Raw genomic sequence first — 13,316 nt, 5'->3', positions numbered from 1 at the left:
AAGTTTTTTTAATTGAATATTGTATTTACTAATATATGGATAATATAAATCTATATTATATATGAATGAATATACAGAACTATAGTTATAATTATATAATATATATAATGTATAATATAACCAGACATGACAAAAGTCCATGACTCTCAAAAGAACCTTTGTACATGTTCCAGGAAAAGAATGTGTCCACTACACTGTGCTACTTTTTTTATTGGAGTATAGTTGCTTTACAATGTTGTGTTACAATGTTCTGCTGTATACACTGTACTACTTATAATATACTCTGTCCCAACCCATGCTTAAAACTTACTTCTAAAAAGAAAAGATACATGCATACATGCACCCCAGTTTTCATAGCAGCACTATTTACAATAACCAAGACATGGAAGCATCATTCATATATATATACAGAATGGACTATTACTGTGTATACATATACAGATAGACAGAATGGACTATTATTAAGCCATAAAAAAAGAATGAAATAATGTAATTTACAGAAACATGGATGGACCTAGAGATTATCACACTAAGTGAAGTATGTCAGATAAAGACAAATATATGATATTGCTTATATGTGAAATATAAAAAATATGATACAAATAAACTTATTTACAAAACAGAAATAGACTCACAGACATAGAAAACAAACATATGGATAACCAAAGGGGAAATAGGGGAGGGATAAATTAGGAGTTTGGGATTAACATATACACACTGCTATATATAAAACAGAAAACTGACAAGGACCTACAGTATAGCACAGGAAACTATAGTCAATATCTTGTAATAACCTATAAGGGGAAAGAATCTGAAAATGTATATATATAAATATGTCTGAATTACTTTGCCATACACCTGAAATTAATGCAATGTTGTAAATCAACTATGCTTCAATAAAAAAATCAAGTGAGTTTTAAAAAACTTATTTCTAAGGACAAAATTGCAAAGGACAGTGTAACTTTAGTGAAGGAATGTCTTTTTAAAATAGAATTATAGTTGATTTACAATATTATATTACTTTCAGGCGTACAGCATAGTGATTCAGCATTTTTTCAGATTATAGACCATTAAAAGTTGTTACAAGATAATGGCTAAAATTCCTCATGCTGTACAATAAATTCTTGTTGCTCATAAGTTTTGTACATAGTAGTTTGTATCTCTTAATCCCATACCCCTAATTGGACCCTCCCCCTTTCCTCTCCCCTTTGGTAATCACTATTTTGGTTTCTATATCTGTAGGTCTGTTTCTGTTTTGCATATACACTCATTTGTATTACTTTTTTAGATTTCACATATAAGTGATATAGTACAATATTTGTCTTTGACATTTCACTAAGCATAATATTCTCTAGGTCCATCTATGGTGCAGCAAATGGCAGAATTTCATTATTTTTTATGACTAAATAACATCTCATGTTTACATATACCACATCTTTATCCATTCATCCATCAATGGGTATTTAGATTGCTCCTGTACTTTGGCTATTGTAAATAGTGCAGCTATAAATATTGGAGTGCATGTATTTTTTCTTGACTTAGTGTTTTTGTTTTTTCCAGATATATACCCAGGAGTGGAATTGCTGGATCATATGGTAGTTCAATTTCTTGTGCAAAAGCTTTTAACTTTAATTAGGTCTCATTTGTTTACTTTTGCTTTTGCCTTAGGAGCTGTGTGCAAAAATTATTGCTACAATTTATGTCAAAGAGTGTTCTGCCTATGTTCTCTCTTAGGAGTTTTATGGTTTCAGGTCTTACATTTAGGTCTTTAATCCATTTTGAGTTTATTTTTCATATATGGTGTTATATAACGTTCTAATTTCATTCTTTACATGTAATTGTCCAGTTTTCCCAGCACCACTTGATAAGACTGTCTATTCTCCATTTTATATTCTTGCCTCTTTTTCTGTTCCATTGATTTATGTGTCTGTTTTTGTGCCAGCACCAAGCTGGTTTGATTACTGTATCTTTATAGTATAGACCAAAGTCTGGGAGGGTCATACTACCAGCATTGTTCTTTTTTTCAAGATCATTTTGGCTGTTTCAAGTATTATGTGGTTCCATGTGAATTTTAGGATTATTTGTTATAGTTCTGTGGGAAAAAAGTCATTGGTGTTTTGAAAGAGATTTCATTGAATCTGTTGATTGCCTTGGCTATTATGGTCATTTAAACAACATTAATTCTTTCAACCCTAGAATATAGCGTATGTTTCTATGTGCTTGTGTTATCTTCAATATATTTCATCAGCGTTTTACAGTTATCTGAGTTCAGGTATTTTACCTCCTTAGGTATGTTTATTCCTAGATATTTTATTAATTTTGATGCAGTGGTAAGTTGGATTGTTTCCTTAATTTCACTTTCTGATTGTCTGTATGTATGTTTGTTTGCTTATTTACTTTGGCTGCATCAGGTCTTGGTTGAGGCATGCAGGATCTTTCCTTGTGGCACATGAGCTTCTCTGTAATTGTGGTGTGTGGGTTGTCTCTTCTCTAGTTGTGGCACACAAGGCTCCAGAGTGCATGGGCTCTGTAGTTTGTGGCATGTGGGCTCTTTATTTGAGGTGCATGAGCTCAGTAGTTGTGGCGCATGGGCTTAGTTGTCCTGTGGTATGTAGGATCTTAGTTCCCCGACCAGGGATTGAACCCATGTCCCCTGCATTGCAAGGCATATTCTTCACCACTGGACCACCAGTGAAGTCCTGATAGTCAGTTGTTAGTGTATAGGGATGCAACAGATTTCTGTATATTAATTTTGTATCCTGCAAGTTTACCAAAACCATTCATGAGCTCTAGTGGTTTTCTGGTGATGTCTTTAGGATTTTCTATGTATATTAGCATGTCATCTGCATGAGTTGACAGTTTTACTTCTTCCTTTCCAATTTGTATTTAATTTCTTTTTCTTCTCTGATTGCTGTGGCTAGGACATTCAATTCTATATTGAATAGAATGGCAAAAGAGGATGTCTTTGTCTTGCTCCTGATCTTAAAGGAAATGTTTATAGCTTTTCACCATTGAGTATAATATTAGCTGTGGGTTTGTCATATATGGCCTTTGTTATGTTGAGATATATTCCTCCTAGGCCCACTTTCTGGAGAGTTTTTATAATAAATCAATGTTGACTTTTCTCAAAAGCTTTTTCTGCATCTATTGAGATGATTATATGATTCTTATTCTTCAATTTATTAATGTGGTATATCACATTGAATGATTTGCAGATATTGAAAAATCCTTGCATGCTGGGATAAATCCCACTTGATCATGTTGTATCATCCTTTTAATGTATTGTTTGATTCGGTTTGCTAATATTTTGTTGAGGAGTTTTGCATCTACGTTTATCAGTGATATTGGCCTGTGATTCCTTTTTTTGGTGATATCTTTGCCTGGTTTTGGTATCAGGGAGATGTTGGCCTCATGGAATGGGTTCAGCTGTATGATTTCCTTGGCAATATTTTGAAATAGTTTGAGAAGTGTAGGTGTTAACTCTTTAAATATTTGGTAGATCACCTGTGAAGAAATTGGTTCCTGAACTTTTATTTGTTGGGAGTTTTAAAATTACTGAATCAATTTTATTACAGGCAATTTGTTCATATTTTCTGTTTCTTCCTGGTTCAGTCTTAGGAGATTGTACATTTCTAAGAATTTGTCCATGTCTTCTAGGTTTTCCTTTTTATTGGCATATAGTTGTTTATTGTAGTCTTTTGCAATCTTTTGTATTTCTGTGGTGTTGGTTGTTACTTCTCCTTTTTCACTTCTGATTTTAGTGACTGTGTCCTCTCTCTTTTTTTCTTGATGCATCTGGCTAAAGGTTTATCAATTTTGCTTATCTTTTCAAAGAACTGGCTTTTTGTTTCCATTGGTTTTTTTTAAGTCTCTATTTTATTTATTTTTGCCCTGAAATTTATGATTTCTTTACTTCTACTAACTTTGGGTTTTGTTTATTCTTCTTGCTCTAGTTACTTTGGGTGTAAGGTTAGGTTGTTTGAGATTTGTCTTGTTTCCTGAGGTAAGCTTGTATCACTCTAAACTTCCCTCTTAGAACTGCTTTTGCTGCATCCCATAGGTTGTGTTTTTGTTTTCACTTGGCTCTAGTTATTTTTATTTTCTCTTTGCTTCTTCAATGATCCATTTGTTGTTTAGTATCATATTGTTTAGCCATCACCAGCTTGTTTTTTTTTTTGCAACTTTTTTCTTATTTTCTAGCCTCATAGCATTATCATCAGAAAAGATGTTGATATGATTTCAATGTTCTTAAATTTATTGAGGTTTGTTTTGTGGCCTAGCATATGATCTGTCCTGGAGAATGTTCCATGTGGATTTGAAAAGAATGTGTATTCTGGTGCTTTTGAATGGAATGTTCTATATAAATCAATTAAGTCCATCTGATTTAATGTGTCATTTAAGGCCACTGTTGCCTTATTGATTTTTTATCTGTATGATCTGGTGATTGATGTAAATGGGGTGTTAAATTCTCCTACTATTATTGTGTAACTATCAACTTCTCTCTATAAGTCTGTTAATATTTGCTTTATGCATTTAGTTGCACCTATGTTGGATGCATATATATTTACAATGGTTGTATCTTCTTCTTCAATTGATCCCTTTATCATTATTTAGGGTCCTTCTTTGTCTCTTGTAACAGTCTTTATTTTAAAGTTTATTTTGTGTAAGTATTGTACCCCAGATTTCTTTTGATTTCCATTTGCATGGAATAACCTTTTTCATTCTCTCACTTTCAGGCTGTGTGTGTTGTTAGATTTGAAATGAGTCTCTTGTAAGCAGCATTTACACAGGTCTTAATTTTGTATCCATTCAGCCATTTTGTATTCATGTGTTTTGAGTGGAACATTTAGTTGATTTATATTTACAGTAATTATTAATATGTATGTTCTTATTGCCATTTTGTTAATTGCTTTTGGGTTGTTTATGTAGGTCTCTTTTTTTCCTTCTTTTTTTTGCTCTCTTCTCTTGTGATTTTATGACTATCTTTAGTGTTATGTTTGGATTATTTTTTCTTTTTTGTGTGTATATCTGTAACAGGGAAGAGCCAATCTCACTACATGTTTGATCTGTTTCTTTTACTTTAACCTTTGCTTCACATTGCTTTTGTTCACTAAAAGGATACTGTCTATACACAATGGCCTGCCTCAGGAAACCCTGCCCCTCTGCCTGAATGTTAAACCAAAGTGCCTTTGTTCAGGAAAACATCCTGACCCTGTCCACCTGTGGATGGCTGCAAGAAAGAAGAAATTAACATATCCCATCCCCAGGGCTAGCCATTCCAGGGGAAATTTGCAAATCTTATGGCCTTTTTACTTCTTCATATCCTCTCCCTCTCTGTTCTATAAAAGAAACTGGCATCCAAACCCAGATAAGATGGTTAGTTTTGAAACTTTAGTCTGCCAACTTCTCAGTCTGCTGGCTCTCAAAATAAAGTCATATTCCTTGCCTCAACACCTCATCTCCAATTTATTGGCTTGTTGTGCAGCAAGCAGACTAAGCTTGGACTTGGGAACATATCTACTTTAGATTTTTGTTTTGTGGTTACCATGAGGTTTTTATATAGCAATCCATTTATATACATGTGATTATTTTAAGTTGCTGATGTCTTACTTTCAAATTCATTTTAACCACCTTGTGTTTGTACTCTCCTCCCCTAATGATTACTGTTTTTGATATCATATTTTACATCTAATTATTTTGTTTGTCCCTTGTCTTTTAACTTTCCTACTAGCTTTATGCATGTATTATTTCCTACTTTTAGTGTATGTTTGCCTTTACTAATGAGCTTTTTATTTCATAATCTTCATGTTTCTAGTTGTAGCCTTTTCTTTTTCACTTAGAGAAGTTCCTTTAACATTTCTTGTAAAGCTGGTTTGGTGCTGCTGAACTCTTTTAGCTTTTGTTTGTCTGCTATACCTTTGTCTCTCCATCCAGTCTGAATGAGACCCATGCTGTGTACAGTATCCTTGTTTGTAGGTTTTTTCCTTTTATCATTTCAAATATATCATGCCACACCCTTCTAGCCTGCAGAGTTTCTGCTGAAAAGTCAGCTGATAGCCTTGTGGGAATTCACTTGTGTGTTATTTATTGCTTTTCCCTTGCTGTTTTTAATATTCTCTATCTTTAATTTTTGCCATTTAATTACAATGTACCTTGGTGTGTTCCACTTTGAGTTAATCTTACATGGGAGTCTGTACTTCTTAGACTTGGATAACTGTTTCCTTTCTCAGCTAGGAAGTTTTCAGCTATTACAACTTCAAATATGCCCCCTTTTCTCTTTCTTCTCTTTCTGGGACCCCTATAGTATGAATATTAGTGCATGTGATGTTGTCCCAAAGGTCTTTTAAACTGTCCTCATCCTTTTCATTCTTTATCCTTTTTTATTTTCAGTATCAGTGATTTCTAGTAATCTGTCATCTACCTCACTGATTTGTTCCTCTGTATCATTTAGTCTACTGTTGATTCCTTCTAGTTTAGTTTTCATTTCAGTTACTGTATTCTCCATCTCTGTTTGATTATTCTTTAAAATTTCTAACTTTGTTAAAAAAAAACCTCTAACTTCTTACTCTTTGCATCCACTCTTCTACCATGTTCTCTGATCATCTTTATGATCACTACCCTGAACTCTTTCTCAAGTAGGCTGCCTATCTCCACTTCTCTTAGTTCTTCTTCTGGTGTTTTATCTTGTTTTTCACCTGGAACATATTCCTCTTCCAGCTCATTTTGCCCAAGTTGCTGTCTGTATTTTTATGTATCTGGTAGGTTAGTTATTTTTCCCAACCTTAGAGAAGTGACATTCTGTAGGAGATGTCCTATTCATCCCAGCAGTGCACTCCCTCTCATTACCCAAGCTATGTGCTCTAGGGCTTATGCCATGAGGGCTGCATGGGTCCTTTTCTTGTGGTGGGCTGAGTATGTGGACTGTCTGGTAGGCTTGGTTGGCTCCTGGTCTGCTTGGCCCCAGGCCCTGCCTTTTGCAGATGTTGTCACCTGTTGGTTGGCATAGAAGGGTCAGGAGTTGGGTGACTACAGATCCCAGGTGGCTCTGGGGCTAGTACTGACTCACTGGTAGGTGGAGTCAGGGTTTGGACAATTCTGGGCTGTTGCCCACCCATTGGTGGATGAAGCCAAGTCCTGGAGTTATTGATGTACTACTGTCAGGCAGAACTGGTCCTGGAGTCTGGTTTCAGGGCCCAGTGGGCCTTGAGCTGGTATCAGATTACTGCTGTGTCAGTTCCTGACAGAGTTGTGTATAGGGTCTGGGGTGTCCTTAAGCTTGTGTTATCCTGCTTGTGGACAGTGCCTGGGCTCAGCTGGTCCCAGGGGCAGGGTCTGGCATGCTTGTGCACCAGCTGAGTTCACAGGCTGTATGATTGTGGCTTTCTTGGTTCTTGTATCTGCCCCCTAGTGGTTGACGCCTGTCCATAGGCTAGAACAGGGCCCCCAGATGGCAGGACCAGGGCCTAGGGAATTCTGGGGTGGTTCCTACCATTGGTCAGTGGAGCTGTGTCCTGGGCCCTCTGGTGGCCAGGGCCATATCCAGAAGCAGCTTCAGGCTCAGGGAGTCTTAAGGCAGCCTGTCTGCTGATGGTTGAGGCTGTGTCTCCATCCAGTTAGTTTCTTCCTCTGAGGCATCTCAGCACTGGTTCCTATAGGCTATTGGTCATGGCAGTGCTGGGTTCTGGGGCTGAAAATCTAGAGGAAGTATTCCATAATGGAGCCTGCCAGCACAAGTTTCCACATGGTAGAAGGAGCTCCCAAGAATGGCTGCTGTCAGTGTCTATGTCCCTATGCTGAGCTGCAGTTGCCTCCTGCTTCTCTGGGAGACTCTGCAAGCGTAGGAGGTAGCTCCGAACCAGGCTCCTATCAATTTTCTGTTTCTGCTGTGGGTTATAAAGCATGTGAGATTTTGTGTGAGCCCTTTAAGAATAAAGTTTCCTTTTCCCCAAGTCTCTGGGATTTCTAATATTAAGCCCCACTGGTAATTCAAAGCCAAATGCTGTGAGAGCTCCTCTTCCCAGTGCAGGATCCCTGGGCTGGGGAGCCCAATATGGGGCCCAGACCTGTCACTCCTGTGGGAGAACCTCTACAATGTAATTCTCCAGTTTGTAGGTTGCTCACCTAGGAGTATGGGACTTGACTATATCATGAGTCTGGCCCTCCTACCCTCCTTGTTGTGGTTCCTGCTCTATGTCTTTAGTTGTAGATCTTTTCTGGCTAGGTTCCAGTCTTTTTCATCAATCATTGTTCTGCAAATCACTGTGATTTTGGTGTTCTTGTGAGAGGAGATAAGTTGAGGGTCTTTCTACTCTATCTTGGCTGCTCTCTCCTATTTTCTGTATTTTATAACAATTAAACACTAAAAAAAACAATTTAAAGTCTGCTAATAGGGGAATGAGCAGGTAAATCATGGAATAACTAATCAATTTTTAAAAAATGGATCTACAAGTTTGAACATTAAAAATGTCCATAAAATGTGTTTCACTTGAAAAACTCTGTACCCTAGTAATTATTGTGTGACTCTTTATTTACTTAAATTAATTGATTTTTTTTATTGGCTGTGTTGGGTCTTCGTTGCTGTGTGCAGGCTTCCTCTATGTGTGGGCTTCCTCTAATTGTGGTGAACAGGGGCTACATTTTGTTGTAGTGCACAGGCTTCTCATTGTGGTGGCTTCTCTTGTTGTGGAGCACAGGGTCTAGGCATGTGGGATTCAGTAGTTGTGGCACTCAGATGAAGTAGTTGTGGCTCATGGGTTCTAGAGCACAGGATCAGTAGTTGTGGTGCATGGGCTTAATTGCTCCACGGCGTGTGGGATCTTCCTGGCCAAGGGCCAGAACCCATGTCCCCTGTATCGGCAGGCAGATTCTCAACCACTGTGCCATGAGGGAAATCCTTCAGAGAGGTTTTTAAGAATGCTAGTTGTGTATGCTAATAAGAATCATGTTATTTCATGGAAAGAAGCTTTCACCATGTTGTTGGATGTCTTGCACTCTTTAATATTACATGTGTAATAAATGTTTCTAGGCATGTTAGAATTTCACTCTATCCAGGTGGTATTATTTTGGTGAAAGTATGTGTTAATCACATGTGTTGCATTTACTACTCTCTGTATAGGCACATATATAGAAATATGTTTCTAAGAATGCTAGTTGTATATGTGAATAAAGACAGTGTCATTCCACTGAAAAAAATAAATTCATTCACCACACTGGATGTATTTTAAATATTTTGTAAAGAAACATTTATAAAATGTTTCTAAGAATAATATTTGTGTATATTAATAAGTACAGTGTTATTTCATTGAGAGAATGTGTTCAGCACACATTGGTGCATAGAATACAGCTCTTTTAATACTTTAACACCTTAACAAAAGATTCCACAAAGTTTTAAAAAAACCTTGAAAAATATACAGTTTCATATTATTTACATAACATATGAGTATAGGTCCCAATATCATACAAACATTATTCGAGGTACAGTGGGAAGGCATTATGTAACTCACTGCCTCTTGGATGGCTAGGGTAACAGACATAATTTTATTTTCTAACTACCTTTGTCACTTATTATCCTGATGCATAAACTATTAGGCATCTGAAAGGTTGGGAGACTTCTGAACATTACTTCAATACCTTCTATTTGATCTTATTTATTATTTTCAAAACTTACTGCATTTTAAACCTCTTTACAAGTTTAATTCATCCACAACTAAACAAACTTTATGGTCATTATCCTAAACTATCAAATACTAACCACATGTACCATTAGTGTGTATACAGATCTAAAAGTCAAACATAAAACTGTGCAGCTGAGTTGTATAGGATGTATATTTAAACCCAAGAAATTCCCTAGTGCTTTGTGAGCAGTCTAAAATCTATTAAAGAGGAGTGGCAACTCTTCAGTTTCCATGTTCTGGACTACTTTTAATGTATTAAAGAATGACAATAATGGGAATAATTGCTAACATATAAGTTAATCAAGAAAACTAAGATAAAAATTCTAAATTATGTTTTATTTGTATTAAAAAATACATTGGAAATTCTGCATATGCCCATGATCAAGCTTATTTTCAATGCACGTTACTTAAATTATGCTGACATGGTTTGTTCTGAAGTAATTCTTCAAGCTGAACACCAAAATAAGCAAACCCTTGTAGATTTCCACCGGCCCTGCAGCCAAAGATGTATTTTGCTTCCTTGCTAACAATGATGGATGACTTTCATCTGCCTTTTATCACCTGAACAGTTTTCTGACCATAGTGATAATAACTGCAAGCTGATGCAGCTGTGGTGAAAGCTGTAAAACACCACAGCATCTGAAGATAAAGGCTGTCAGCATAACTGAAAACCGGAGCTGCCAAAGAAGTTGCCACCAAGATTAACTGGACTGTTGTGTTTAGCTTGCTGATGAAGTTTGGTTTTAACCTAGCAGTGGCATAATCAGGATTGAAATATTTAGAAAGTGTTCGTGGTGTTGGAAGAGTTTGATATCTGACATAAAAAACCAGTAGCAATCAACATTGCATCTCTTGAAATTATCATATAAGTAAGTGGAACTGGAATAAGATCTGCATAGGTCAAGCTGTTACTGACCAGGGTTCTTGGCCTTCCCCAATCGATAGAAATTGACTACAGGCCAGACAAGAAATTCAGGTAAGGCTTTATTGGGGCCCCTGCTCTAGCAGAAGGGAGCAAGAACAAACATCAGGCTCCCTTGCTTGCTCGCTCCCCAAGGCGGGCAAGCTTGTTCCTTATTTGGGGTGAGGGTAGGGGGTTGTCCAGAGATCAGGCCAGAGCGTGGCTTTTCTTTTGCCCATCCCTTAGGTGATGTTGTGTTCAGGGGCATCTGCACCCTGTTTTTGCTCCAGGCTTTTCAAAAGTGGCAGTTGGGTTTTTTTGGTCTCCTTGCATCTTTTGGGTGCAGAATTTGCCCCAACTGCACATGCATGCAGTTATTTTTAGTCCCACACAGTTTCTTTGTATTTTGTTGCTTGAGGAGAGGTGTGTCCATGTATAAGCATTGCAGCAATGTGGCAAAGTGTCCCAGGTCCTAGCCTGTCTCAAAGCTATTGTATACGATACTGATAAGTATTTTATCAGCAAGTGAATCAAGAGTACTTCCCAAAGCTGAATTTTCATTGGCCCAGTTTTGAGCAATAAATCCATACAACAAATCAGCTAGCCCACACAGAGCAAAAATTCCTAGTGCAATATTAAAATCTTCATCAATAATCAAATAGCCCCAAACTGGGGCCAAGCCAGGTCTTGTCATTGACAATATATTTGGGATTATCCATGGGTTTTCATAGAGGCTGGTGGTGCTCACTGGGCCCCACCAGCCGCATGGGCATTGCTAGCAGTGTTATCTCCTGCTGCGGGACCTGGACTGCCCTCCCTGTGCTGGAGCAGTGGGCCTATTAGCCTGCCCAGACCACTGCAGCTGCAGGATGAGTGTGGCCAGGCGGAGCCAGCTGCACTCCACCAGGCAGCCAGCGCAGGCGGCAGCAGGGCCCCCCGTGGGTGCGTCCCTTGCCAGGCCTCACTCCCAGGATCCATGCTGCGATGCCCAGGGCCCCCCCAGGAATTGCATGCCACCTGCAAGGCCAGCATGACCCTGTGGTCATGCTGTGGGGACACAGGTGGCCATGCCCTGTGGCCATGCTGTGAGGACACAGGTGGCAAGAGCTCAGCAACCTGGGGCACTGGGGAGCCAATTCACCATCAAGCTCCAGCAATCTCTGAGGCCAGACATTTGTAATAATCATAGAAGTACATGTTCTAGAGGTATATGTCAAGTGTTATTTTTTTTATATTAACTGTAATCACCCTCCCTCCCTACCCCCTCTCTAAATTTCTAACTCCTTCTCTAAATCTGTAACATTAAATGAATTTTAATTTTAATTTTTTTTTTTGGCTGCATGCCATGCAGCTTGTTTCCCAATCAAGGATCAAACCCAGGCCCAGGCAGTGAAAGAGCAGAGTCTAACCACCAGACCAAATTAGTGTGTTCATGACACAGTAATAAATTGGAAGCATTCCAGAAAGGCACATGTATAAAAGGTGTTTCTAAGAATGACATATGTGAATATACAATGTTTTTTCCTCGAAAGAGTGTGTTCACCACACTGTGATGCATGGAAAACACTATGCAATGTCAAGATGCTTCTAAGAGTGGTAGAATTTCATTGCCTTTGGGTGGTACTATTTCATTGAGATAATGTGTTCAACACACTACACTATATTTAAAATGTTTCATAAAACAACATGTAAACAAGATGTTTCTAAAAGCAGTATTCATATATTGGGTTAGCCAAAAATTTCATTCTGTATTTTCTGTAAGATGGCTCTAGTAACACTTAGTTATCTTTAACCCCATTCAAAACAATATTGTTAGATTGTATTGTGATAGCTGTCATATCAGCATGCATTTAAAAAAAATCAAAATTGATGAATTCCTGTGTAGCCATTTAATATTGAAGAAAAAAGAAAAAAACTTTTTGGCATATTATGTTATATTATTTCAAGAAAAGTAAAAACACAACTGAAATGCAAAGAAAGATTTGTACAGCGTGTGGAGAAGGTGCTGTGACTGGTCAAATGTGTCAAAGTGGTTTGTGAAGTTTTGTGCTGGAAGTCTCTTGCTGGAAAATGCTCCACAGTCTGGTAGACCAGTTGAAGTTGATAGCAATCAAATTGAGACATTAATCAGAAACAATCAATGTTATACCATACAAGAGGTAGCTGAAACAATTTGGATATACAAAATATCCAAATCAAGCATTGAAAATAATTTGCACCAGCTTGGTTATGTTAATTGCTTTTATGTTTGGGTTCCACATAAGTGAAAAAAAAACCCTTCTTGACCATATTTCCACATGTGATTCTCTACTTAAATGCAGTGACTGGTGAGCCAAAACTAAGGCGCCTTTGAGCTGCAACTAAGGAGCCTGCCTGATGCAACTGAGACCCAATGCAACCAAATAAATAGGTATTTAAATTTTTTTAAAAAGGGACTTCCCTCATGGTGCAGTGGTTAAGAATCCACCTGCTAATGCAGGGGACATGGGTTTGATCCCTGGTCTGGGAACATCCTGATGCCATGGAGCAACTAAGCCCGTGTACCACAACTATGGAGCCTGCACTCTAGGGCCCACAAGCCACAACTACTGAAGTCCATGCACCTAGAGGCCGTGCCCCACAAGAGAAGCCACCACAATGAGAAGCCCACACACCGCAATGAAGAGTCGCCACAACTAGAGAAAGCCCATGTGCAGCAACGAAGATCCAACACAGCTAGTCAATAAATACATTAATTAATT

The 13,316-nt window shown here is 37.9% G+C and overlaps 1 pseudogene; it reads right to left on the bottom strand.

Moving 5' to 3' along the window:
- Positions 1–10,217: 10,217 nt before the first annotated feature.
- On the bottom strand, positions 10,218–11,607 carry LOC130849754 (cardiolipin synthase (CMP-forming)-like; annotated as a pseudogene).
- Between the last annotated feature and the right edge of the window lie 1,709 nt (positions 11,608–13,316).

The sequence above is a fragment of the Hippopotamus amphibius genome, chromosome 3 (genome assembly GCF_030028045.1).
Source record: "Hippopotamus amphibius kiboko isolate mHipAmp2 chromosome 3, mHipAmp2.hap2, whole genome shotgun sequence".
Taxonomy (NCBI): Eukaryota; Metazoa; Chordata; class Mammalia; order Artiodactyla; family Hippopotamidae; genus Hippopotamus; species Hippopotamus amphibius.
This window is presented reverse-complemented; position numbering and strand designations above follow the sequence as displayed.